Genomic DNA, 26,748 nt, shown 5'->3' on the forward strand with positions numbered 1-26,748 from the left:
TTGTCGTGCTCCTTCCTTTACAATAATCATTCTAGTGTCCATTAAATGCTTCAAAAAAAAAAACAAACCTCCACGGTCAAAACTGTTTAGAAAAAATCGCTCCCTCTTATTGAGCGAGCTCATTCATTCATTCATCAAAAACATTTCAGATAATCAAATTTGCATTCGAAAAGCAATCAATCATGCATGAAAAGAAAAAAAAATCATAAAATTCCAAAAGAAAAACCTCGTGTTTCTCACAAAAAAAAGGGGAAAACCCAAAAAGAACGAAGAAAACCTTAAAAACTTCTTTTCAAATAAAAAAATCATCCAAAAAAAACATATTATGTATGCATTCACCAATTTTGTAGTGCACAACTGTTGAGTTTTTGCAGGAACACAAGAAGCCTTGACAGGTAATCACAAGTACAACTCATCTTCCAAGGGATATGGGGAGCCGTCATCACTCAATCAAATCAATCGGGGAGCCGTTGTCACTCAACAAAAAAAAAGTGGAGGATGCCCAGTCTCAGAGCATTCAAATCTGCAGAATGAGCAGTCTCAATTCATTCAAAACTGGAGGATGCTGATGCGCCTCGCGGCGTTCGGTACCGCAAGGCTCACTAAGGGATAAGTGTATCCCGTCGTTATCAAGTAATAAAATTCTGGAAAAGTCCAGGTATCGTCCACAGGATTTATTTCTGCAAGTATCAAGCTACTTGGTCTCAGGTGTTATCTAGGCTTTGGGGGTTTTGAGTTTGGTTTTGTTTAAGTTAATCTACTCCTAGTTGAATTATACTACTCCTAACTAAGTTATTCTAATTCTAGCTAAGTTATTCTACGCCTAATTAAATTACTCTACCCCTAATTAAGTTAAACTGCTCCTAGGTGATCTTTCACTAGTGCAATTACCCGAAGGAGCATGGTATGAACAATAATAATGAAGATAGATTATTAGGTCTATTGATTAAAAACCTAATCTAAGTCACTTGTATTCAAGGCGATTAACCCTACTTACCCTCCTGAAGTCTCTAGTGCGTGATTCCCTTGTAAGGCTGAAACTAGGTCTAAGGCTCAGCAATTTGGGCTTAATCAACTAAGAGGTCGTCAATCTCCTAGGCTCTGACTAGGTCAGATTCAGCTCGCAATATGTGGCTACTAGATTTTGGGGCTTTTGAATGAGTTAAACCAATTCAATAAAGCGTAAGACAAAGATTAAACAAATAATCATAAAACAAAATAAGAACTAAAATATTATTAAAGGCGAAGAACAATGTCACAGGATACAATTAGCCTAGGATTCATAGACTGTATCAAAGAGTACAAACAAGGAAAGATAAAAGGAGATACGAAAATCCCTTTCAGGGAACCTGTCTACTCTGCAGCCGGCTTCCTAGGTCTTAAGGACGGACCTTGAATATTCCTCGGTGAGCGGAGCTTCGAAGGTGCTTCAATGGAGGTTGAAGGAGATGGAGGAGGTGGAGAGGAATCTTCAAGGGTGAAGGCTAAGGTAAATTTACAATAATGAAAGATGTCTAATTTACAATGGAAAAGTTCTATTTATAGATGTATCTCGGGCCCTTTTTCTGACCCAATTCGTATCCTTTTGCAGGTAGGAAGTCGTGGGGCCGATCGTGGAGTCGTGGGGGCGATATTGGTATTTTTGACCAATTCCCGCAGGTCAACTCGCCGAGCAGCTTGCCGAGAAGCTCGCCGAGCTGGCCCTTGCAGACCTGCTTGCCGCGAGGTGGCCGTGCCAGCTCACCCGAGCAGGCCCCAGAGGGCCTGCTCGGCGAGCTGGCCTAATAGGCCAGTTCAACGAGCGGTTTTGCCCGGCCCGCCTCTGCGCGGTCGCTGGATGTCCCAAGATGTATTTTTCGCCCGAACTTATCCCTGCGCATGCACGAAAACTCCAAATAGATTTAGTCTCAAGGCTAAATTGACCCGCCAATCGCTCATTTTGAGCAAACGCTCCGTTTGGTGCGACTTTTGGCGGACCAATTAGCTATAAAAGATGGTGGAATTATAACATACATGCCATTTTGGCCATATTTGCCTAAATTGATCAGAAAACGAGCCTAAACAACGAAAAGTAAATAAAACATTTCCAATTTCTAACTAACTCACACAAAAGCATATAAATGCGAGAATTGCTCGCTTATTCACGAAATAACACTAAAAACCGTCCTAAAACCGTACCCAAAGATAGAGGTTTTTGACCCCTATCAAACCTCCTCGCACTTAAAACTTTACTTGTCCCCAAGTAAACTAAAAAAACTAAACCCGCAATCACAAGAAAGCTAGAAAACCTCCTGGTTTGACTAGGTGCTTGACACAAATTCGAGCATCTGTAATTACATGCATTCGGAAATACAAAGTAGAGACACGATATCCAAAAGCCGTATTTCAATTATCACAGGTCATATGTTTAAGAAAAAGGACACATGTTCAATTAAACGAGCTTAAGGGGATAGCTAAGTAAAACACCTCACCATAGGTAGTTCACTCCATTCACACAATTTTGGTGGCTAAAGTGTTTACTCTCGTCTTATGTTCTTGCTTAGGATTATGTTGATTTTGCACGTTCATCCGAGTTCCTCTACTATGCCATATGACTCCGATGATATCAAAAACAGCCTCGAATTGGGGTTGTAATGTGGTTAGAGGGTAAAGGTACAACAAGGGTTAGGAGTTCTAGCGCTAGAAAAACAAAGTTTAAAATGGCTTTAGCGAATTGTGAAGTGATTGAGCTTTTTATTTACATATATTTTTTTCTGAGACGTTCTAATTTTAAGAACTGGGAGATAGAGTTCTCCTTCTTTTGTTCGTCTCTTTTCTTTTCTTTTTTTCTTTTTCTTTTTTTTTTTCTTTTTGGATAGTAATGCTCATTCACTTCTTAGCCTTTTGGCTTGCTACTATGATGCCATAAACAAAGATAAAGCGCTTAGAAGAAAACAAAAGCTCAATGTGAGCTTTGCAAAAACTTGGGTTGAGTAACAAACCAAGTGATGGTTTGCAAAAATTGGGTCAGAACGAAAGAAAAAAAAATCTACAAACTAAAAAAATACAGGCTCAAAGGGGCTTCCTAGAGTGGATGAAAAAGAGAAAATAAGGTAAAGAAATGGGTTAATTCTAATGAGGCTGATTCATCGTTTACCATCTCAAATCATTGCATGTAGGTTCAACTCAGTATTAGGTGCAAAATCTGTAATCTTTCCACAAGTCAAAGCATTCACACAAAAAATGTCAAGAAAAAGAGCTTTTTGATGTTCGCTCTTGGGCTCAAATTCAACTCACAGTTCTTGGGTTTCAATTTTGTGCTTACTAGTTCTCCCCAAACTCGAGTTTAATATCACATGCCTTCAATTCTTAAGTTATCTACCTAAGTAATGATTTTAGCATTTCTTCAAAAGTAGGGTCTAAATGCAAACTTTAGCTCATGCTTTTACAGATACAAGGATTGTGTCCTACACCTAAACTAGTCGTCATGCAATTTTAGATTCGGTTCTCAGCCCTCAAGGAGAAGCAACGAAGTTTAGATTCGAAGGAGGTTCACGGTTTTAGGTCCTAAACATGCAAAAACATAAATAAAACCCGAAAACGCTAAACTAAACTAGACACGACGCAATAAAAATTTAAAAATTTATACAAATTTTTGTAAGTTTGTCTACCCTTCCTCCTCACACTAAAATCATGCAATAAGTTCCAACATTGCATATAAAACACCAAAACACATGTGAAAGAAGTTAGGGTGGAGAAGACAACTTACTGATCGGCCGGGGGGTATGTAGTTGTCTGCAGGCACAGAACTTGCATGTCCGAATTATCTTTGCCAAGATAAATCTTAAGGCGGTGCCCGTTTACTTTTTGGGTGATCCCATCCTTCCCCTCGATTTCAACCATTCCGGAGGGGTGCACGTTGATAACTGAGAATGTCCCGTACCATCTACTTTTGAGCTTGCCAGGGAAGAATCTCAATCGGGAGTTGTATAAGAGTACTTGATCGCCTATCTGAAAGGTTTTCTTTTGTACTTTCCTATCATGCACCCTTTTGGTCCGCTCTTTGTATAGCTTGGCGTTCTCATAGGAATTGTACCGGAGCTCATCCAGTTCGTGCAGCTGAGTTAACCGTAGTTCACCTGAAAGCTTAGGGTCAAAATTTAGATATTTCAGTGCCCAGTAGGCCTTATGTTCTAATTCAACAGGTAAGTGACAAGATTTTCCGAAAACTAAACGATAGGGGGACATTCCTATGGGAGTCTTGAAAGCTGTCCGGTATGCCCAAAGAGCATCATCCAGCTTAAGGCTCCAGCCTTTTCTAGCATTCCCTACTGTTTTCTCAAGAATGCGTTTCAGCTCTCTATTCGACACTTCTACCTGACCACTCGTCTAAGGGTGGTAGGGTGTTGCAACCCTATGAGCTACGCCATACTTTTGGAGCAACATGTCAAATTTTCTATTGTAGAAATGGGACCCCCCATCACTGACGATGGCCCGAGGGGTGCCGAATCTGGTAAAAATATTCTTTTTCAGAAATTTCATCACCACTCGAGCATCATTTGTGGGTAGAGCTTCTGCTTCTACCCATTTGGAAACATAGTCAACCGCCACAAGAATGTATTGGTTGTTGTGTGACATGGGGAATGGTCCCATAAAATCTATGCCCCAAACATCAAATAGCTCACACACGAGTATGCCTTGTTGAAGCATCTCATTCCTCCTAGAGATATTCCCTACTTTCTGACATGCATCACAGTATTTAATATAGTTACTAACATCATTATGCATTTGTGGCCATCAAAACCCACTTTGGAGGATTTTTGCCACTGTCCTATCTGACCCGAAGTGGCCACCTGGTTCCCTAGAATGACACATATTAATCACTGAATCTACCTCCTCTTCAGGTATACATCTCCTAATTATGCCATCAGTGCAGAATCGAAACAAATACGGTTTTTCCCAAAAATATTGTTTGTTCTCAAACATAAACTTATGTTTTTTGCTTGCATCTAAATTAGGAGGAAGAATGTTACCGACTTTGTAGTTCGTGATATCTGCAAAGCAGGGGAGAGTTCGTACCGAATATAATGTTTCGTCCGGAAATACCTCCTTGATTATCTCATGTTCTAAGGATTGCTGATCTGACTCTAACCTGAATAGGTGCATCGCACTTCAATTCAAAGGGAAGGGACCAATCCGGGCTTACCATAATAGGTGCTTCGATTAATTTCTTTTTCAATAATTTAAATGCAGACATACATTCTTCATTAAAATTAAAATCAGCATCTTTCAGCAGTAATTGAGTGAGGGGTTTAGTGATTTTTGAAAAAATCCTTTATAATCGTCTATAAAACCCCGCATGTCATAAAAAGATCCTAACCAATTTTACACTGGTAGGAGGAGGCAGTTTCTCAATCACCTCAATTTTTGCCGGATCGACCTCAATCCCCTTTCCCGACACCTTGTGTCCCAGCACTATGCAGTTTTGGACCATAAACTGGCACTTGTCCCAATTGAGTGCCAAGTTCTTGTCTTCACAACGTTCTAAGACTCGGTCCAGGTTTTCAAGACATTGATCAAAAGTAGGTCCTACAACATTAAAATCATCCATAAAAATTTCTAGGAACTCTTCAACCATGTCAGAAAACATAGCCATCATGCAGCGTTGGAATGTGGCAGGGGCATTACATAATCCGAAAGGCATCCGCCTATATACAAAAGTTCCATAGGGACAAGTGAATGTGGTTTTCTCTTGGTCCAAAGGGTCCACAGGAATTTGCATATAACCGGATAGCCCATCTAAAGTACAGAAAAATTCGTGTCCTGCCAATCGTTCCAACATTTGATCAATAAATGGTAAGGGAAAGTGGTCTTTCAATTTCCTATAGTCTATGCATACACGCCAACCCGTAACCTTTCTAGTTGGGATTAATTCCCCTTTTTCGTTTTCCATTACCGTTGTTCCCCCCTTTTTGGGCACACATTGCACCGGACTTACCCATTGGCTGTCAGAAATTGGAAAGATGATACCTGCATCGAGGAGTTTTATGACCTCGGCTTTTACCACTTCTTTCATGTTAGGATTGAGCCGGCGTTGAGGTTGAGCGGATGGCTTGATCTCTTCCTCAAGAAAAATCCTATGTGTGCAAATTTTGGGGTCGATACCTTTGATGTCGTGGATTGACCACCCAAAGGCTCCTTTATGGTTTTTCAGCACCTCCACCAATCTTTCTTCCTGTTCAACTGTCAACAAAGAATAAATAATAACGGGTAAATCTGTGGGAGGCTGAAGAAAAACATATTTTAAGTTGCTGGGTAAGGGCTTGAGTTCCAGTTCTGGAGGTTCCTCCAGTGAGGTTTTAGGTTTAGGCTTGATCTCACGATCAAGGTCTTCTTTTCTACCCTTTACCCAATAACATTTTTCAGGTGGGAGGTCTTCGAACGGTTCATTCAAGGTCTCGCATTCCTCACCACCTAAATCGAGTTCTAAAGAGGCATTTCTAAGGCTATGGTTAACTTCCTCAACACATTCGTCTATTAACGTATCCACAAAATTACAGCTTTTGGAACGCTCTTGGGGAAATTTCATAGACTCATAAACATTAAATGTTACCTCTTCGTCTTGCACCCTTAGGACCAATTTACCTCCATGAACATCTATCAGTGTCCTACCGGTTGCAAGGAACGGTCTTCCAAGGACAATGGGGACAAAGTCATCTTCTTCCATGTTGAGGACTGTCTGCCAGCTGTAATGTCATGTTTGTTGGTTTGGGTTCTCCGAGTCCTAATTTCCTGAGGTGGTGGTTGTGTTTGTGATTGGGGTGGCACAAGTGTGTCCACTTCCTTTCCACTTCTCAAGGCGATGGCTTGCACCATTTCCTCTTGAGAGAAGAACGCCTCTTGGCATTCCCTTTCCTCTTGTCTGATCGCATTGAGTTGGTTGCTCAGGGTTCTACATGCCTCCTCATTGGCTACAAGTCGGACGGATATCTCTCTTAAGAGAGCCATTATTCCTTCTGAGCGCTCTGCTTGCCTGTCATAAAAATAAGAACTAGAAGGGGGATATGGAAGGTTATCTGTGGGTGCCACGTATGGCCCTAGTGGATATTGTGTGTGCTCCCAATCATAGAAGTTGTAAGTGTTGGGGTTTAGTGTCCTAAAGACAATGGTTGTAGGATGCAAACTTATTGTAAATGAATTGTTCTTTATATCATTTGTTTTAATAAGATATATGTTTGATAACTATATAAAGGCAAACCCTTTTACAGCACTAAATAAAGTCTAATAAAAGGAAATCCGTAAGTTTGTTTAAAGTGATTATAAAGTGTTCATACAAGCATGAAGTGAGACAAGACTTTATAATAAACTAATAAACTTAAAACCACCCCAAGTCAAGTGAGATGTTTAGGATTGACATATCACTGTTGAGACTTGTATGTAACAATGTCTTCTGTCCGACAGAAAGCTGATCTCACAAGCTTCACATATATAGATATCTGGACAGTTACATAGATCCGATGAAACGTCGTTCATTAGGATTGGGGATCCGATTTGAGATAACAGGATGGGTAGATTCGTCCTTGTCACCTGTTCATCTCATTGGTATTAATAGGTATAAATAATCCTCGGACTCAAAGGAATGTTAATTGGTCATCCTGAATTACTGAATGTGAGACTTTGATCGCGTGGTCCCACGATCCTTAACAGAGATGACTCTGGGGTGTGAACTGCAAAGGTTGGGTGTCACAGGAGGTAATGTCAGGGTAGTTATACATTGGATTGAGCATTTATCACTCCCGACGAATGGGAGATACGTCCAAGGATCGCTTATGGAAGACTCGACTCTAAATCCTTGCAAGGTGATAGCTTAAGAGTAGAAATACAGATTTCACTTAACCTATCTATTTGAGTTGACTCGGCCTGTACAAGTAAAACGAACGTCTCGCTATATATGACTTGACATCATCCATAGTCATAAGATTCAGTTCAAGGATGTAGTTGATAAAGGATCGAATTATACTGTAACTAATACGGAAGGGTTAACGGCAGAATCAACCTGTCTTCTTAACGGACTCTGGGGGAATGATTACGGACATGTCGATAACATGCTCTGTTCATCATTCCGTTATGCAAGGATTAAATATAATTCTTGAAGAAATTAATTTAATAGTTGCATACGGCCAGAAGTAGTAAGGACCTAATGGATCACACATAAGACTTGGAAACAAAAGAGAGATGGATCTGATTAATAGATGGAAGCCCAGTTAAGCCCAGTAAGGCCCATGGATAAGGGGGGGTCGAAATTATATATATTAAAGGAAGGGAATTAATTTATTCCACTCTTCCTAATTGGATTAGGATTGTGAAATTAAATTAATTAAGAGATAATCAAGTTAGGAGTTATTAATTGGATTAATGTCCTCCTATTATTATTATCTAACTAGGTTACTTATTATTATCCTAATTATATTAGATATATAGTAAGATAATAATTAGAAATCCTATTCCGAATTGGATTGCTATTAAGTAACCTAATCCTATCTAACTAGGGTTTAGAGACAAGATAATATATATACCCCTTACCTAGTGAATTTCGACACACACTCTAGCCCCAACCCTTATGATTTTCGAAATCTACTAGCTAGAGAGAGAAAGTGAATTCCATCCCCAAGTTCGTGGACAAGAATTCATTCGGCATTCCATCGATTGATTAATCTAATTCATCTCTCTTTCTCCTTGATCTTGTGTTGGTTAATTAGAGGTAATCTATTTTGGTTACATCTCATAAGGGTTGATTATAATTTAACCTCACCGTGTTCACGAAAGAAGAAAAACAATCAAAAGGGAGAAATTCGTTTTTCTTCGCCTACATCAGGTCAGTTCACTATTTCGAGGATTCCCGGAGATTGAACCGTCGGATCGTCGCGATATTTGGACAGTAGCTTCTAGACACATTCTTCCACGTTTCCACCGAAGGGATCGTCGTTCGAAGGTCTGGAAGGTCTATTTCGAATAGGGGCAGATTGGTAAACAGTTTACATCTCCTTTGAAGTTGCGGGCACTTCGTTTGCAACGGTAGATTGATCATCGAAAGGTATATCTTCTTATCCCTCTTTATATGAAATAACGATTAACGGATCCTATGGTTAAAAGGAAGTAGGCTAAAATTTTTATATTTCCGCTGCTATACCTTAGCCCTATTTCCAACAGTAAGTTGGGGGTTCAGAATTATACCTTTGACGATTACCCGAATAACTTACATTCTCACCTCTAGGTATATGGTGGTTGATATGGCATACCTCACCGGGGTGACTCTGGCCACATCCTGCAGAAAATGGTGCTCCTGTTTGGTTGTTGCCGCCAAAGGAGGCCACAAGAAAATCCATTTTCTTGTTGAGTTCAGTCATGGACGGTTTTGGAGTTTTGTTGTCCATAATTGCTGAAGGAAAGATTTTACACGTATATAAGAAGTTTGTTTATAAACTGATATATGTATAAATGAGTATAATTGTAAACGAGTATGAACAATATAAACAAGTATAGGTAAACAAGTAATGGATGATATTCACAAAGGAATGCCTAAACTAACAAATCAACCTTTGGTTCGATATTGCAGAAGAAATAAATCCCCGGCAACGGCGCCAAAAACTTGATGCGCCTCGCGGCGTTCGGTACCGCAAGGCTCACTAAGGGATAAGTGTACCCCGTCGTTATCAAGTAATAAAATTTTGGAAAAGTCCAGGTATCGTCCACAAGATTTATTTCTGCAAGTATCAAGCTACTTGGTCTCAGGTGTTATCTAGGCTTTGGGGGTTTTGAGTTTGGTTTTGTTTAAGTTAATCTACTCCTAGTTGAATTATACTACTCCTAACTAAGTTATTCTAATTCTAGCTAAGTTATTCTACGCCTAATTAAATTACTCTACCCCTAATTAAGTTAAACTACTCCTAGGTGATCTTTCACTAGTGCAATTACCCGAAGGAGCATGGTATGAACAATAATAATGAAGATAGATTATTAGGTCTATTGATTAAAAACCTAATCTAAGTCACTTGTATTCAAGGCGATTAACCCTACTTACCCTCCTGAAGTCTCTAGTGCGTGATTCCCTTGTAAGGCCGAAACTAGGTCTACGTCTCAGCAATTTGGGCTTAATCAACTAAGAGGTCGTCAATCTCCTAGCCTCTGACTAGGTCAGATTCAGCTCGCAATATGTGCCTACTAGATTTTGGGGCTTTTGAATGAGTTAAACCAATTGAATAAAGCGTAAGACAAAGATTAAACAAATAATCATAGAACAAAATAAGAGCTAAAATATTATTAAAGGCGAAGAACAATGTCACATGATACAATTAGCCTAGGATTCATAGACTGTATCAAAGAGTACAAACAAGGAAAGATAAAAAGAGATACGAAAATCCCTTTCAGGGAACCTTTCTACTCTGCAGCCGGCTTCCTAGGTCTTAAGGATGGACCTTGAATATTCCTCGGTGAGCGGAGCTTCGAAGGTGCTTCAATGGAGGTTGAAGGAGATGGAGGAGGTGGAGAGGAATCTTCAAGGGTGAAGGCTAAGGTAAATTTACAATAATGAAAGATGTCTAATTTACAATGCAAAAGTTCTATTTATAGATGTAGCTCGGGCCCTTTTTCTGACCCAATTCGTATCCTTTTGCAGGTAGGAAGTCGTGGGGCCGATCGTGGAGTCGTGGGGGCAATATTGGTATTTTTGACCAATTCCTGCAGGTCAGCTCGGCGAGCTGGCCCTTGCAGACCTGCTCGCCGCGAGCTGGCCTACGAAGGCCAGCTCGCCCGAGCAGGCCCCTGAGGGCCTGCTCGGCGAGCTGGCCTAAATAGGCCAGTTCGACGAGCGGTTTTGCCCGGCACGCCTCTGCACGGTCGCTGGATGTCCCAAGATGTATTTTTCGCCCGAACTTATCCCTGCACATGCACGAAAACTCCAAATAGCATTAGTCCCAATGCTAAATTGACCCGCCAATCACTCATTTTGAGCAAACGCTCCGTTTGGTGCGACTTTTGGCGGACCAATTAGCTATAAAAGATGGTGGAATTATAACATACATGCCATTTTGGCCATATTTGCCTAAATTGATCAGAAAACGAGCCTAAACAACGAAAAGTAAATAAAACATTTCCAATTTCTAACTAACTCACACAAAAGCATATAAATGCGAGAATTGCTCGCTTATTCACGAAATAACACTAAAAACCGTCCTAAAACCGTACCCAAAGATAGGGGTTTTTGACCCCTATCAGATTCCCAGTCTCAGAGCATTCAAAACTGTAGAATGAGCAGTCTCAATTCATTCAAAACTGGAGGAAGGCCCAGTCTCAGAGTCTTTCAAACAAACCATAACGCTCCCTTTGTCGGGTCGAGCACGCTCCCTTTGTTGGGTCGAGCACCGTCTACATTTCAAAATGCTCCCTTTGCTGGGTCGAGCACGATCCCTTTGTTGGGTCAAGCACAATCCATAACGCTCCCTTTATCGGGTCGAGCATGCTCCCTTTATTGGGTTGAGCATCGCCTACACTTCAAACCGCTCCATTTGCTGGGTCGAGCACACTCCTTTGTTGGGTCGAGCACAAACCATAATGCTCCATTTGTCGGGTCGAGCACGCTCCCTTTGTTGGGTTGAGCACCGCCTACACTTCAAACCGCTCCCTTTGTCGGGTCGAGCATGCTCCCTTTGTTGGGTCGAGCACAATCCAAAATGCTCCCTTTGCTGGTCGAGCACGCTCCCTTTGTTGGGTCGAGCACAAATCATAACGCTCCCTTTGTCGAGTCGAGCACGCTCCCTTTGTTAGGTTGAGCACCACCTACACTTCAAAATGCTCCCTTTGCCGGGTCGAGCACGCTCCCTTTGTTGGGTCGAGCACAATCCAAAACGCTCCCTTTGCTGGGTCGAGCATGCTCCGTTTGCCGGGTCGAGCATGCTCCCTTTGTTGGGTTGAGCATAATCCAAAACGCTCCCTTTGCTGGGTCGAGCATGCTCCCTTTGTTGGGTCGAGCACAAACCATAACGCTCCCTTTATCGGGTCGAGCACGCTCTATTTGTTGGGTTGAGCACCGCCTACACTTCAAAACGCTCCCTTTGCCAGGTCGAGCACGCTCCCTTTGTTGGGTCGAGCACAATCCAAAATGCTCCCTTTGCTGGGTCGAGCACGCTCCCTTTGTTGGGTTGAGCACAAACCATAACGCTCCCTTTGTCGGGTCGAGCACGCTCCCTTTTTTGGGTTGAGCACCGCCTACACTTCAAAATGCTCCCTTTGCCGGGTCGAGCACGCTCCCTTTGTTGGGTCGAGCACAATCCAAAATGCTCCCTTTTTCGGGTCGAGCACGCTCCCTTTGTTGGGTCGAGCACAATCCATAACGCTCCCTTTGTCGGGTCGAGCACGCTCCCTTTGTTGGGTCGAGCACTATCTATATTTCAAAACACTCCCTTTGCTGGGTCGAGCACGCTCCTTTTGTTGGGTCGAGCACAATCCATAACACTCCCTTTGTCGGGTCGAGCACGCTCCCTTTGTTGGCTTGAGCACCGCCTACACTTCAATCCGCTCCCTTTGCTGGGTCGAGCACGCTCCCTTTGTTGGGTCGAGCACAAACCATAACGTTCCCTTTTTCGGGTCGAGCACGCTCCCTTTGTTGGGTTGAGCACCATCTACACTTCAAAACGCTCCCTTTGCTGGGTCGAGCACGCTCCCTTTGTTGGGTCGAGCACAAACCCTAATGCTCCTTTTACCGGGTCGAGCACGCTCCCTTTGTTGGGTCGAGCACAATCCATAACGCTCCCTTTATCGGGTCGAGCACGCTCCCTTTGTTGGGTTGAGCACCGCCTACACTTCAAAATGCTCCCTTTACTGGGTCGAGCACGCTCCCTTTGTTGGGTCGAGCATAATCCAAAACGCTCCCTTTGCCGGGTCGAGCATGCTCCTTTTGTTGGGTCGAGCATAATCCATAACGCTCCCTTTGTCGGGTCGAGCACGCTCCCTTTGTTGGGTTGAGCACCGCCTACACTTCAAACCGCTCCCTTTGCCGGGTCGAGCACGCTCCCTTTGTTGGGTCGAGCACAATCAAAACTGCAGAGTGAGCAGTCTAAATTCATTCAAACCTGGCGGAAGGCCCAGTTACAGAGTCTTTCAAAACTACAGAGTGAGCAGTCTAAATTCATTCAAACCTGGCGGAAGGCCCAGTTTCAGAGTCTTTCAAAACTGCAGAGTGAGCAGTCTAAATTCATTCAAACCTGAGGGAAGGCCCAGTTTCAGAGTCTTTCAAAACTGCAGAGTGAGCAGTCTAAATTCATTCAAACCTGGCGGAAGGCCCAGTTGCAGAGTCTTTCAAAACTGCAGAGTGAGCAGTCTAAATTCATTCAAACCTGGCGGAAGGCCCAGTTGCAGAGTCTTTCAAAACTGCAGAGTGAGCAGTCTAAATTCATTCAAACCTGGCAGAAGGCCCAGTTCCAGAGTCTTTTAAAACTGCAGAGTGAGCAGTCTAAATTCATTCAAACCTGGCGAAAGGCCCAGTTCCAGAGTCTTTCAAAACTGCAGAGTGACCAGTCTCAATTCATTCAAAACTGGAGGATGCCCGGTCTCAAAGCCATTCAAAACAAAGAATGAACATTCTCAAGCCATTCCACTCAACCTAACAATAACAGAGATTTCATCCATCATTCAACTCCTCTTACATGGCACGAACTTTAGAAGCATTGCCACAGAAGCCAAAACTGAAAATCCAGAGAATCCCCAACAGAATCAACCCAGAGTGAAAAATCAGCAAAAAGATTAACACTATCTACACCCAATGCACATTTTGCGAGGAGCCGCTCAGAAAACTCACACCATTTGCGGGGAGCCGCTCAGAAAACTCACACCATATACTGGGAGCCGCTCACAAAACTCATACCAATTTGCGTGTAGCCACTCACAGAACTCAAACAAGTTGCGGGGAGCCGCTCACAAAACTCACACCTTTTGCGGGGAGCCGCTCATAAAACTCAAACCAATTTGCGGGGAGCCGCTCACAAAACTCAAACAAGTTGCAGGGAGCCGCTCATAAAACTCTTACCAATTTGCGGGGAGCCGCTCACAGAACTCAAACAAGTTGCAAGGAGCCGCTCACAAAATCAAACAAGTTGCGGGGAGCCGCTCTAAACACTCAAAACATGTTTACAACCATGTGGCTGTTGTAGCAGTCCAAACAGCAGTATAGACAGCCACCGCATCTATACAGCAGGGTGCAGTCAAAGTGTCTAAGTAGCAGGACGTGGCGACGAAAACATGTTTGCAACAAGGTGTGGCTGTTGTAGCAGTCCAAACAGCAGGACAGACAGCCACCGCATCCAATTAGCAGGGTGCAGTCAAAGCGTCTAAGCAGCAGGACGTGGCGACGAAAACATGTTCGCAACAAGGTGTGGTTGTTGTAGCACTCCAAACAGCAGGACAGACAGCCACCGCATCTAAGTAGCAGGGTGCAGTCGAGGTGCCCAAGCAGCCTGACACATTGACAAAAACATCTTGAAGCAACATGTGGTTGTTGTAGCAGTCCAAAAAGTAGGACAGACAACCATCGCATCTAAGCAGCAGGGTGCAGTTAAAGCATCTAAGCAGCAGGGCGTGGCGACGAAAACATGTTTGCAACAAGGTGTGGCTGTCGTAGCAGTCCAAACTAGGGATGGCAACGGGTAGTGTACCCGCGGGTACCCAGCACTACCTGACCCTAATGGGACTACCCGTACCTTGTATAAAAGGGTATGGGAAGGGTATGTGATCAAAATAATTACCTGTTAGGGTAATGGGACGGGTATAGGAATACCCCCCAGGGTACCCGGTACCCGTTACCCGTCATAATTATTTTATATATTAAAAAAGTTATTGTTTTTTAAATGTTATATTTGAGATTTTAAACCCCAACCTTTTGTTTTTCAATAATTGAGTGATACAACTAAGCTACTTATTCGTATTAATTAAGGTTCAATTTGTTCAATTTTTAGATAAATGATTTATTAAATTTATACTTTGTTAAATTTGTAATATTTTTTATTTTATTTATTGATTCTTAACGGGTAAGGGTACCCGTGGGTACCCGCGAATTAAATGGGAAGGGTATGGGATGCAAAAATATACCCATTAGGGTAATGGGACGGGTACGGGTAATTAAAAAATAAACGGGTAAGGGTTTGTGATTGGCACTACCCGCGAGTACCCTACCCGTTGCCATCCCTAGTCCAAACAGCAGGACAGACAGCCACCGCATCTAAGCAGCAGGGTGCAGTCAAAGTGTCAGGGCGGATCGACGAAAACGTCTTGAAGCAGCATGTGGTTGTTGTAGCAGTCCAAACAGCAGGACAGACAGCCACCGTACCTATGCAGCAGGGTGCAGTCAAAGCGTCTAAGAAGCAGGGCGCAGCGATACAAATGTCTAAGTAGCAAGACGTGACTGTTGTAGCAGTCCAAACAGCAGGACAGACAGTCACAACGTCCAGGCGAAAGGATTCCACTCAAAATCATCCATCCCGGAGAATGGCCGGGCAAAGCCATTCCAAAACACTTCAAGCGTTTCAGCTACACATAATCATCCAATCAAAATCATCCATCCCGGAGAATGGCCGGGCAAAGCCATTCCAAAACACTTCAAGCGTTTCAGCTACACATAATCATCCAATCAAAATCATCCATCTCGGAGAATGGCCGGTCAAAGTCATTCCAAAACACTTCAATCGAAAATCAAACAGGAGCGGGGAGACCGCGAACACTCATCTCTATCCTTATTTTTATTTTTTATTTTGTTGTATAATAAACCCGTCAAAATGGGTATCTCGGTATACTTTGTATACTCCATTTTCAATGGAGATATACAAAGGGGGGCAGCTGTAGATACCCATTTTTGTCCGGACCAATTTTTAAGTTTTTAATAAATTTCACTCAAAATTTGAACAATTCATGAATTATCCATAATACATGGTATTATCTTGAAAATAATTTATTGGGGAAAAATTGTGCTATTAAGGCTAATTTGTCATATTTCGGTATAAATCGGTAAAAATATCGAATTATATTCAAAATGCGACTTAATAGAATTAAGGTATAATTTTAACCTATTATGAATTTTATTCGAGATATGTTCCTCGTATTTTAAATAACAATAAATTTGCTTGAATTCGAGTTATAATTTATTAATTAAAGTTCAGATGTCAATCAATCGAATTAACATTTCAATGCTTATTTATGTGTCGTAAACTATATTTAGAAACGCCTATAGTCTGAATTGCGAATTATGATGTAACATCGTATATTAAAGTTAAAGTTAATATTGACTTTGGTTATGATTTATATTGTAATTAAACGTTTAGAATATAGTTGATTTCTAAATAACGAATTATGACAAATGGATTAAAGAATTGAGAAGTTAATAAATTAACGACAATTGAACGCTTAAAAATGGAATTTTTGGTAATATATAAATATTGCATTATTAATATAAATATTTCTCTTATTATTTTTGTTTATTATTAATTTTAACGCATCCAAAGACCCACTCGCCAATGTCTGAGATACCCAAAAATTCTCGCTATCCCCGGAAAAGCAAGATCAGAACGCACACTCGATTCAAGAATATTCTAAAAAGTGATCAAATCATATTCAAATCACTGAGTTATCTTGTTGCGGTACAAGTTCAACAAATCGGAAGTTCGGAGAATTATCCGTACGAGTCCAACAAAATCCAAAGTACGGGTAATTGTCAGTTCAAGCCCGATTCCAAAGCACGGGTAATTGTCAGTTCAAGTCTGATTCCAAAGCACGGATAACTATCAGTTCAAGCCTAACAAATTCCAAAGCTCGGGATTTTGTCCGTACGAGTTCAACAGAGTCCGCTCGGGTAAAAAATAATTCAAATTCAATCCGGGTCCGCGTCAAATTCAGGTCAGAATTCAGTCCAACAACGCCAGTCTGCAAAAAATCACAATTACAGGGACCAAATGGCATTTTTGCCAAAAAAAATCAATAATTCAACAGAGATGATATCATTCAACAGGCATCGAGAAGTGAAAATGGACAAGCAAAAAGACCAATCAACCCTCAAGGGCACAGTTGGAAATAGAAAGAAATGATGAAACTCAATAATTCAAAGCAAATTCTTACTATAAATAGTAGAGGTTCATCACTCTAAGGGGGGAGCTGTAATCCCAATATAAAGAAAAAGGACCGAAATTGTAAAAATTCCATCACTGTAATAGAAGAAGAGCCTCACTGTAATAGGGGTGGAAAGCATGAAGAAGTTCTTCCTCAGTATTGTAACAACCAAGTAATCAATCAAAAGAAAGGGTAACCCACTTTCAAATTCGTTCATATATATATATATATATATATATATATATATATATATATATATATATATATATATATATATATATATGCATACATATTGCCATATCACTGCTTCTTTTTCTTTTTTCATTTCATCATAGAAACTAACCAAATGATAACTGAAACCCACCTTCACTCCCGAGCACACCGAACGGAAGACCGAAACACCCTCCAGAGCCAATAATGGCTCTGGTTGCGTTTACGGAATCCGTCTGGAGGTCACGGGAGACCATCCCCTAAACAAAAACCAAGCTCAGACCGATAAGAAACAGATGTTGGTCCCTCATAACGTTACAAGTATAGTTCCAAGGGGGGGGGGGTTAAGAACTATTCAAACTTTTTGCAGTGAAGGGCAGACTTCTTTTCTTAAGAGAAAAGGTTTTAACAGTGGCGCTGAGTAAATAGCAAGATACTGGCTTAGTCAACTGGTGACTAGGTCAGTTTCTTAACTTGAGTCAGGAGATAGCACTTAGAGTCTATTCCTGAGCTCAGATGTTCGCTGCGCACAACTCAGCTTGACCTCTTTACTTGGTCAGTTTTTGGTTATTTAAGCAAGCAATATATATAAGGAGTTTAAGGTAAGAAATACGTTACTCAGCAGATTTATCCAGGTTCGGCTTCTAAGCCTACGTCCTGTCCCCGGAACACGTTCCGAGATTTCGAATCCTCTAATGAGCTCTTTAAAGGTAGAGCCACAAACCTTTTACAATCTTAGCAACTGAGTATAACAAGAGTACCTTCCTCTATACCTCTACTCAATCCTAATCTCTCGCTGAGTACTATAACCGAGTACTCAGCCTCTCCTTTCTAATCTCTAGAAATGATAAGTGTTTGTCCTAAACAATGATTGCTAAGACACTTTAGATGATTAAATAATCACTCTAGACTTTTACACAAAAGATATGAAATTTAGTGTAAGATTGCTTTGCTTTTTGCTTGCAGAACTTGCGTAGAGATTTGGTCAGCGTAATGGCTTGATCAAGTTCTATATGTTGAATGAAGCTTCTGATGGCACTATTTATAGAGACGTCTTGAGGCGTCGGTCATTTCGAATTTCGAAATAACCGTTGGAGGGAAACGGCTTCCTATCGTTGTCATCCTGACTTGCTCAGAGCTCTCGGCCAATCAGATTTGAGTATCTTCTATCCTCGGTCAGCTTTTGGTCAGCTCGGCAGAATGTCTCTCCTTTTATGGTAAAGTCAACTGGACAGCATACTGTGTCGTCTGAACTTTACCCAAAGTGGAAACACGTTGTCTGGAAGTTTTCCTTAGCCAGCTGCTGTCTTGTACGCTTTGTCGAATCAACTCAACAGCTTCGTTCCGAAGTTGTTCCCTGAAGGTCTTCTAGATCCTTCTTCTGCTGAGTTGCGTTTTGTCCATAACGACAGCGTTTAGAATATGTTTTTAATTATACTTAAACAATTTTGTCAAATCAAAATTATGTGGAAAGGTGTTTCAACAAACTCCCCCATTTTGATGTTGGCAAAACTATTCAGCGAAGAACTCAGTATTGAGCTCCCCCATGATAGTTGACCTAATATGACTTAGCAAACTCCCTCGTAAGGGTTGAGCTACTGACTTAGTTTTACTCTAAACATTTGAAGTTTTAATCGAGTAAGTTCTAAGGTCAACTTTCAGATATAGGTCAGCTCATGGAACATATTCTATTTTACTCAGTATTACGCGGAAGGTTTTAATATTCAGAGGGCGCTGAGTAATTTGTTGTTCAATGAGTTTTATAAGACAATGTTACAAGTCAATGTCAAACATGTTATCAGCATTGGGTACAATCAACAAGTTTTATAAACATTTAAACATAGTTGATGTAAATGAAGATACATAAGAATTTAATACTCAGCATCATATATAATAATTCATAACTTAGTTTTATGATAAAAAGATGCAGGTATTGATATTAAACGAATAGTCAGTGTATACAGCAAAAGAAAAGCATAAACATAGAGACTACAACTTAGTATAACTGAGCTACCCTAATTTCTATTTCTTTTTCTTCTGTTTGGACTGACTAGACTCATGCTGTGTTCTCGCTACATCTTTCTCCCCCATTTTGTCAGCATCGGGAGGAGGAATCCTAAAGGCGTCGGTTAAGACAGCCCTGGTCAGTTCGTTGGACAACTCCTTGAGTCTATCGGCGCTTTCATTTACACCGTCAAAGATTACAACTCCATCATCTGATACCTCGGTGGGTATATTAAGTTCAGCAGCGCTGATCATGCTTACTATGAAGGCTTGAGATTTACCTACCCAGGTAAGTGCTTCAGTCAGACCAGCAACGACTTGATGAAAAGTCTTCAATAAGGATGTGTCATAGTATTGACGCTGAATATTGTTGTGACGTATGTGGTTGAAGGTTTGTCTGGTGATAGACAGCATTTCATTTTACTTCATAGCGTCAGTATCCATCTCTTGCTTGTTCAGATTCAGCAATCGAACGGCCTCACCAATTTGCTCCACTGAGCACTGAGAATAGGAGACCATTTGCTCGTTAGTTTTGATTTGCTCGGTGTGAAGCTGAGCAAAGAGCATTTTAACTTCATCAGAAGTTGCATAGCGCGTATTCGCAGCTGACAAAGTCTGAACTTGTTCTTAAAGAGCATTTAGATGTTGAACTGTTGTCAGCTGGATCTCAGCCAGCTTTGCGATGGAATCCTGCTTAGCTTGCTGTGCTTGAAAAGTAATGATGACATTCAGCAAATCCTTGAATCCTTTAACTTCATTGAGAAGCTGAGTTACTTGGGAGAGCTGAGTTGACTCAATAGTGGAAGATCCAGCAGCAGGAGGAGTAGTTTTTTGAAGGTCTTTGATCAATGCTTGTACTGAGTCGATTATTCTTTTGCCAGACTCAGTGGCATTCAAGTAGTTTCGTGAGCCTTCAATAAGTTGCCCAGTTTCATCAGTATGACCGGTTGGAAGAGGAGTTAGAGGAATGACATGGTCAGTGACTGGAAGTGTGGTTCCAATCTGCACTTGAGGTTCTGGTAGAACTGATTGATCGGCAGATGTGTTGAGTGGAGAAGAGGTAATTCTAATGATGTCAGTGCTGACTGGAGCAGGAATGTCCTGAGTCAGCATAATGCTTGTGGTAACAGCATTGACAGGAATCGGCTCAACTTGACTTGTTGAGTTGGCGGAAGCATTCAAGTCGGCGTGTTCCTTTGGTGAAGAAACAGAGGCTTGCTTTTCAATGGAAGCTGATGTAGTAGGAGTTGGTTGTCTTTTGAAAAATTTCAGCTTGAGTTTAGAAGGGTCTTGGGTCGGCTTCTGAATAACAAAGTCAGGGACAGTTGGTGGTTAAACAGGAGGGTCACTGACTGTCTTCTGACTTGCCTTAACCAATCTTCTTCTTCGAGGAGGTGTGTCAGCTTGGATAGACTCTCCTGAGTGAGATGGAGAAGTTTCTTCTTGATCAGCATTAAGCTAGTCAGCTTGTTCTTGCACTTGATCAACAGTGTGTTGGTCATGTTCTTGTTCTTCTCCAGCAGCCAACTCAGTATTGGCTTGCTCAGCTTCAACCTCACTGGTTGTCTCCTCATTGTCCTCAGCGTCATCCTGACCGCTGGCCTCTTCTTCTTCTTCATCTTCTGAAGTGTCACCATCTAATTCTTCCTCAACTTGTGCAATGAACTGATCATCCAAATGCACCTCATCTTCTTGATGCTCAGCTACAGTTCCTTGACACTGTGTGTAGTGAGAGTCACCAGGAACAATGACGTCAGTAGGGATTGAGTCAATTGGAGTCAGTGAAGAAGACTTCTGCTTCTTTTGAGGCTGCACATCAGCATCTGTTCTTTCCTCAGTTTCAGGCTCATCTTGCCTGCTTCTTTTCCCAGCTGACTTAGGTCTCTCCTGACCTGGTTCAGCAACTGACTTAGGCTTCTTTGCCTTAGGCTCAGCCTTCTTTGAAGGAGTCTCAACAGCTTTTCTCTTACGGGCAGCTGGAGCCTTTGTCCTTCTTCTTTGCTGGGGAGCTGTTCCCTCAGCTTGTTGTTCACCAGCAGCAGCGGCTTTTGCTTTCTTTAGGGGCTGATTGAACTTTAACGCCCTCAGCGAAGCAGCTGTGATCTCAGATCCTCTAGCTTTAACTTCATCAGTCAGGTCTATTTGATGATCAATGAGGATCCTGGTGATGAGCGAGCCCAGCCTGAGAGTTCCAGTGCTCCCCAGGAACCCAGCAATTAGGAATACTGGCATGTTGATCGGTTTGTATGTCAGCATATGCCATATGAAGCATTGCTCAAAATTTGTTGCTGAGGTGGTGCAGTTGATCTTGGGATAAATGAAGTAGGTCAGCAGATAGTGAGCCATCTTTTGGTGTTGACCTATAGAGGAACTGGAGACTTCTCCTGAGTGGCCTTCAGGTTTACAGAAGGTGACTTCGTACCCAGTACCGTCATGATCTCCAGATCTTCTCAGCTTTGCTCCTTCATTTTTCAACTTTAGCAAGTTTGCCAGATAGTTAGGGTTTATGAAAATGGTCTTTTCTCTTACCACAGTTGCCAGATAGTCCTGGTTATCATCAGCAACTCGGAGATTATGGTAGAACTCCCTTACTAGGTCAGGATAAGTGTGATCTCTAATGGAGAACAGTTCTGTCCACCCATTCTTCGATATCCATTCGCAGAAGGGTTGCTCGGATGTCACGAAGTTCTCAGAAACCCATCGTGAGAAGTCCACTTTCCATTCGCTAATGTTACCAAAGACCTTGGTATAGGTTTTGGCCTTGGTCAGTTTTCCTTTGGAGGAGGCAGCTTGCCCAGTTTTGCCTTTGCTCGACGTAGTGACCTTGGTAGTTTCAGGCACAGAAGTTTGCCTGGAGGGTTCATCGGAACTGGTCTTAGGGTGACCGGCACCGGAGATGTTGACGGAAACTTGAGTCATAGTTTCAGAACACGTTTGGGAAGCTTTGAGAGTTTTTAGAGAGAAAGCTTTGCCTTAGAATTCGGTAGATGTAAAGAAAATAAAGAATGGGGATTTACCCATTATTTATAGCAGTGAAGAGTGGATCTTATCGAATCCATGTGTCAATTTTGCCTTGGGATTGTCAACCGACAAAGATCCTGGCTTTTATGACACATTCGGCGCATACGTCATCCTAGGTGGCTATTCGCGTGCTTAAGCATTTAATGCAATGGATCTAACACTCAACGTTTAGAATACTAAGCGTTTTGGATTCTGAGTGGTTAGTAGTATATGACAGGATGATTTCTCAGTTTAAGATTTACTACTCGGTGTGCATATTGACTCAGTATTGATGTGTATTTTGTGTTAAGTACTCAGCATAACAATCAGTCAGCATGCATTTGCGTAAATCATTCAGCATAGTAATTCACTCAGCATAAATTTACATTTTAGAACAGGAATTTACTGAAGAGGATTAAACATACCAATGGCTTCTCTCAGTATGCTGAACTGTTCACGAGCCAGTGGCTTTGTGAAGATATCCGCAAGCTGCTCTTCCATTGGGACGTAGGTCAGCTTTATCTCACCTTTGAGTACATGGTCTCTAATGAAGTGATGCCTTATGCTGACATGCTTCATTCTGCTATGTTGAATTGGGTTCTTTGATAGATCAATTGCACTTTTGTTGTCGCATTTGACCTTAATTGTCTTTGTTTGAACACCATAGTCTTCAAGCTGTTGCTTAATCCATAGGACTTGAGCAACACAATGACCAGCAGCAATGTACTCAGCTTCAGTGGTAGACAAGGCTACTGACACCTGCTTCTTGCTGAACCAAGATACAAGACAGCTTCCTAAGAAATGACATCCTCCAGAGGTGCTTTTCCATTCTAGCTTGTCTCGACTATAGTCAGCGTCAGTGTATCCAACGAGTGTAAAGCCATGTGTGTTGGGATACCATAAACCTGCGTTCACTGAGCTTTGCAAGTATCTAAGGATTCTTTTTACAGGTATGTAATGAGATTCCTTAGGGTTAGATTGATATCTAGCACAGTAGCATACTGAGAACTGAATGTCCAGTCTACTGGCTGTTAAGTAAAGTAGAGAGCCTATCATACCTCGATACAATTTGCTGTCTACTGACTTACCATTCTCGTCAGCGCAGAGGACAGTGTCAGTGCCCATAGGAGTGGATATTGGCTTGCAATTTTCCAAGTCACATTTCTTTAATATCTCCTTGGCATATTTAGCTTGACTGATGAAGATGCCATTCTTTCCTTGTTTTATTTGAAGTCCGAGGAAGAAGTTGAGTTCTCCCATCATCGACATTTCAAACTCAGTCTGCATTTGTTTGCTAAATTCCTTGCACATTGATTCGTTAGTTGCACCAAATATTATATCATCAACATAAATTTGAGCCAGCAGGGTATCTTTACCCTTTCTCTTAATGAATAAGGTTGTATCAGCTTTGCCTCTGACATAATTTCTAGTCAGCAGGAAACTGGTCAGCCTCTCATACCAAGCACGTGGTGCTTGCTTGAGGCCGTACAGAGCCTTTTTGAGTTTATAAACGTGGTTTGGGAATTTTGGATCCTCAAACCCTGGAGGTTGATTAACATAAACTTCCTCGTTTATAACTCCATTAAGAAATGCACTCTTAACATCCATTTGGAATAATTTAAAGTTCATGTAAGATGCATATGCACATAAGATCCTAATAGCTTCTAGCCTTGCCACTGGGACAAAGGTCTCACCGTAGTCAACACCTTCTTGCTGATTGTAGCCCTGAGCTACAAGCCTTGCTTTGTTCCTGACTACATTTCCTTGCTCATCCAGTTTGTTGCGGAAGACCCATTTTGTTCCAATGGTCTTCTGACTCTTTGGATGTGGCACTAGCTCCCATACATCGTTTCTTCTGAATTGGTCGAGTTCCTCTTGCATTGCGCTCATCCAGAATTCATCTTCCTCAGCATCAGCGAAGTTCTTATGTTCCTGAACTGAGACGAAGGCTACATTGCCGAGGTACCTCCTGAGTTGATTCCTCGTCATCAGGGTATTCCCAGCAGAATCAAGGATTGTACTCTCTGAGTGCCCTCTTGGAATCCTTACCTCTTTAGGTAGATTTATGTCTTGTGCTGTCTGTGTTTCAACAATCTCTGCAGAAGTAGACTGGTCAGTGAAAACAATCTGAGGTTCACTCTTACTCTTGGTCAGCCTTTTAGTGAATGACTCAGCAGCTGGTTCTTGGTCAGCGGTTACTGAGTGTGGATCATCCTCGGTCAGTGGCTGGTATCTACCTGCAGGGTTAGTCTCGTCGAACTCAACATGTACTGACTCTTCTAAAGTTTGAGTTCGTTTATTGAAAACTCTGTATGCTTTGCTGTTTGTTGAGTAGCCTAAAAAGATAGCCTCATCAGCTTTTGAGTCAAACTTTGCTAAGCTATCTTTGGTATTCAAAATAAAACATTTACAGCCAAAGGCACGAAAGTATCCAATGTTGGGCTTTCGTCCTTTCCAAAGTTCATAGGGGGTTTTCTTTAATATAGGTCTAACTAGAGCCCTATTAAGAATATAGCGCGCTGTGTTAACAGCCTCTCCCAAAAATACTTTGGAAGCCTATGCTCATCCAGCATTGTCCTGGCTATTTCAACCAGAGTTCTATTCTTCATTTCAACAACCCCATTTTGTTGAGGTGTTCTAGGAGCAGAGAAATTGTGGTCAATGCCGCTGGCTTCACAGAATTCAACAAACTTTTGGTTTTTAAATTCTCCACCATTATCACTTCGGATGTGAGCCAATTTTAGGTCTTTATCATTTTCAATTTTTCTAACCAAATTTGAAAATGTCTCAAAGGTCTCATCCTTGCTACTCAGCAAGATGACCCAAGTGTACCGAGAGAAGTCATCTACAGTGACCAAGGAAAATCTTCTTCCACCCAGACTCAGCGGCTGGACTGGACCGAATAGATCCAAGTGTAGTAACTCTAACGGATGCTTAGTTGAGACAATATTTTTGCTGTGAAAAGATTGTTTGGTTTGTTTTCCAGCTTGGCAAGCGTGGCATAATTGATCTTTTTCAAATTTAAGTTCAGGTAGTCCCTCAACCAATTGCTTTCTTACTAATTTGGCCAGGAGGTCCATGCTTACATGACCAAGTCTCCTGTGCCATAGCCAGGAATTTTCTTCCTTTGATACTAAGCATACAGTTTTTGAAAACTTTTTCTCTAAGTCTAGCATAAAGACATTATCTATGCGAGGGGCAGTTAAAATTAACTCATTTGATTCACCCTCGTATATTTTACATCCAGTAGCATCAAATATAACTTTTCTCCCATTGTCACATAGCTGAGCTACGATGAGTAAGTTATATTTGAGTCCGCTGACTAGGGAGACAGATTCAATAGTAGGATTACCTCCAATGGTTCCTGACCCTACTATCTTACCCTTCTTGTTGTCTCCAAAACTTACGCTTCCTCCTTGTTTACGCTCAAACGTGATGAACTGAGTTTCATCACCAGTCATATGCCTCGAGCATGCGCTGTCAATATACCATATCTTTGACTTCTCAGCACATCTCAGGCTTACCTGCATTGTAACTAGTTACTTTTAGGTACCCAATTCTTTTTGGGTCCTTGCTTGTTAGGTGCAATAGGTAAAGCATCATATTTTATTTTATGGCGACATACTTGGACAGTATGGCCATTCTTTCCACAGAAGTCACAGCTGACCTTCTGTTTAGGTTATCTCACTGACTGGTCAGCACCCCAGTGCTGAGCATGCCAGCACACCTTTGTGGTGTGACCTTTCTTCCCACAGAAGTCACACTGGACATTCTGCTGGGGATTCCATCTCTGCTGAGTACCTTGGTACTGAGTTCTCAGAGGAATGTTTCTTTTATTTGGAACCTTTAATTGGTTCTGGATAGTTGTGACGTCCTTTCTCAGTTTCTTTGAAACTGATTGGACTTCAGAGACAGACTCATGTATGATCTTCATGTTATCATGCAAAGTTGAGTTGTCCTGAAGAAGGTATCTGAGGTCACTCAGCTTGACCTTTTCAACCTCGTCACAGCGCCTGCTGAGTGCTCTAATTTTCTTATTACATTTTTTGACAAGTGTATAGAGATCACTCAGGGCATTACCCATTTCGTTTCTGAGCTGGGAAAGTGATATTACCTCATTTGATTGCTCCTCATCGTCAGATGCAACGGAGGGGTCAGCATGCTCAGAGACGCACGGCTCAGCAAGTTCGTCAGCCATGAAGCATATCTTCGCTGACTCGGTGGCCTCAGCTTCTGTTGATGAAGACTCATCACTGTCGCTCCATGTAGCCACCATTGCCTTTTTTCCGTTCTTCTTATCTTTCCTCAGCGTGGGGCAGCTTGACTTTATATGGCCAGTTTGATGACATTCAAAGCATGTAATGGGCTTTGAGTTGTCTTTCTTGTATTTGCTGTCGCTGGAGTCAGCTT

Source organism: Euphorbia lathyris, chromosome 8, assembly GCF_963576675.1.
Source record: "Euphorbia lathyris chromosome 8, ddEupLath1.1, whole genome shotgun sequence".
Classification (NCBI taxonomy): domain Eukaryota; kingdom Viridiplantae; phylum Streptophyta; class Magnoliopsida; order Malpighiales; family Euphorbiaceae; genus Euphorbia; species Euphorbia lathyris.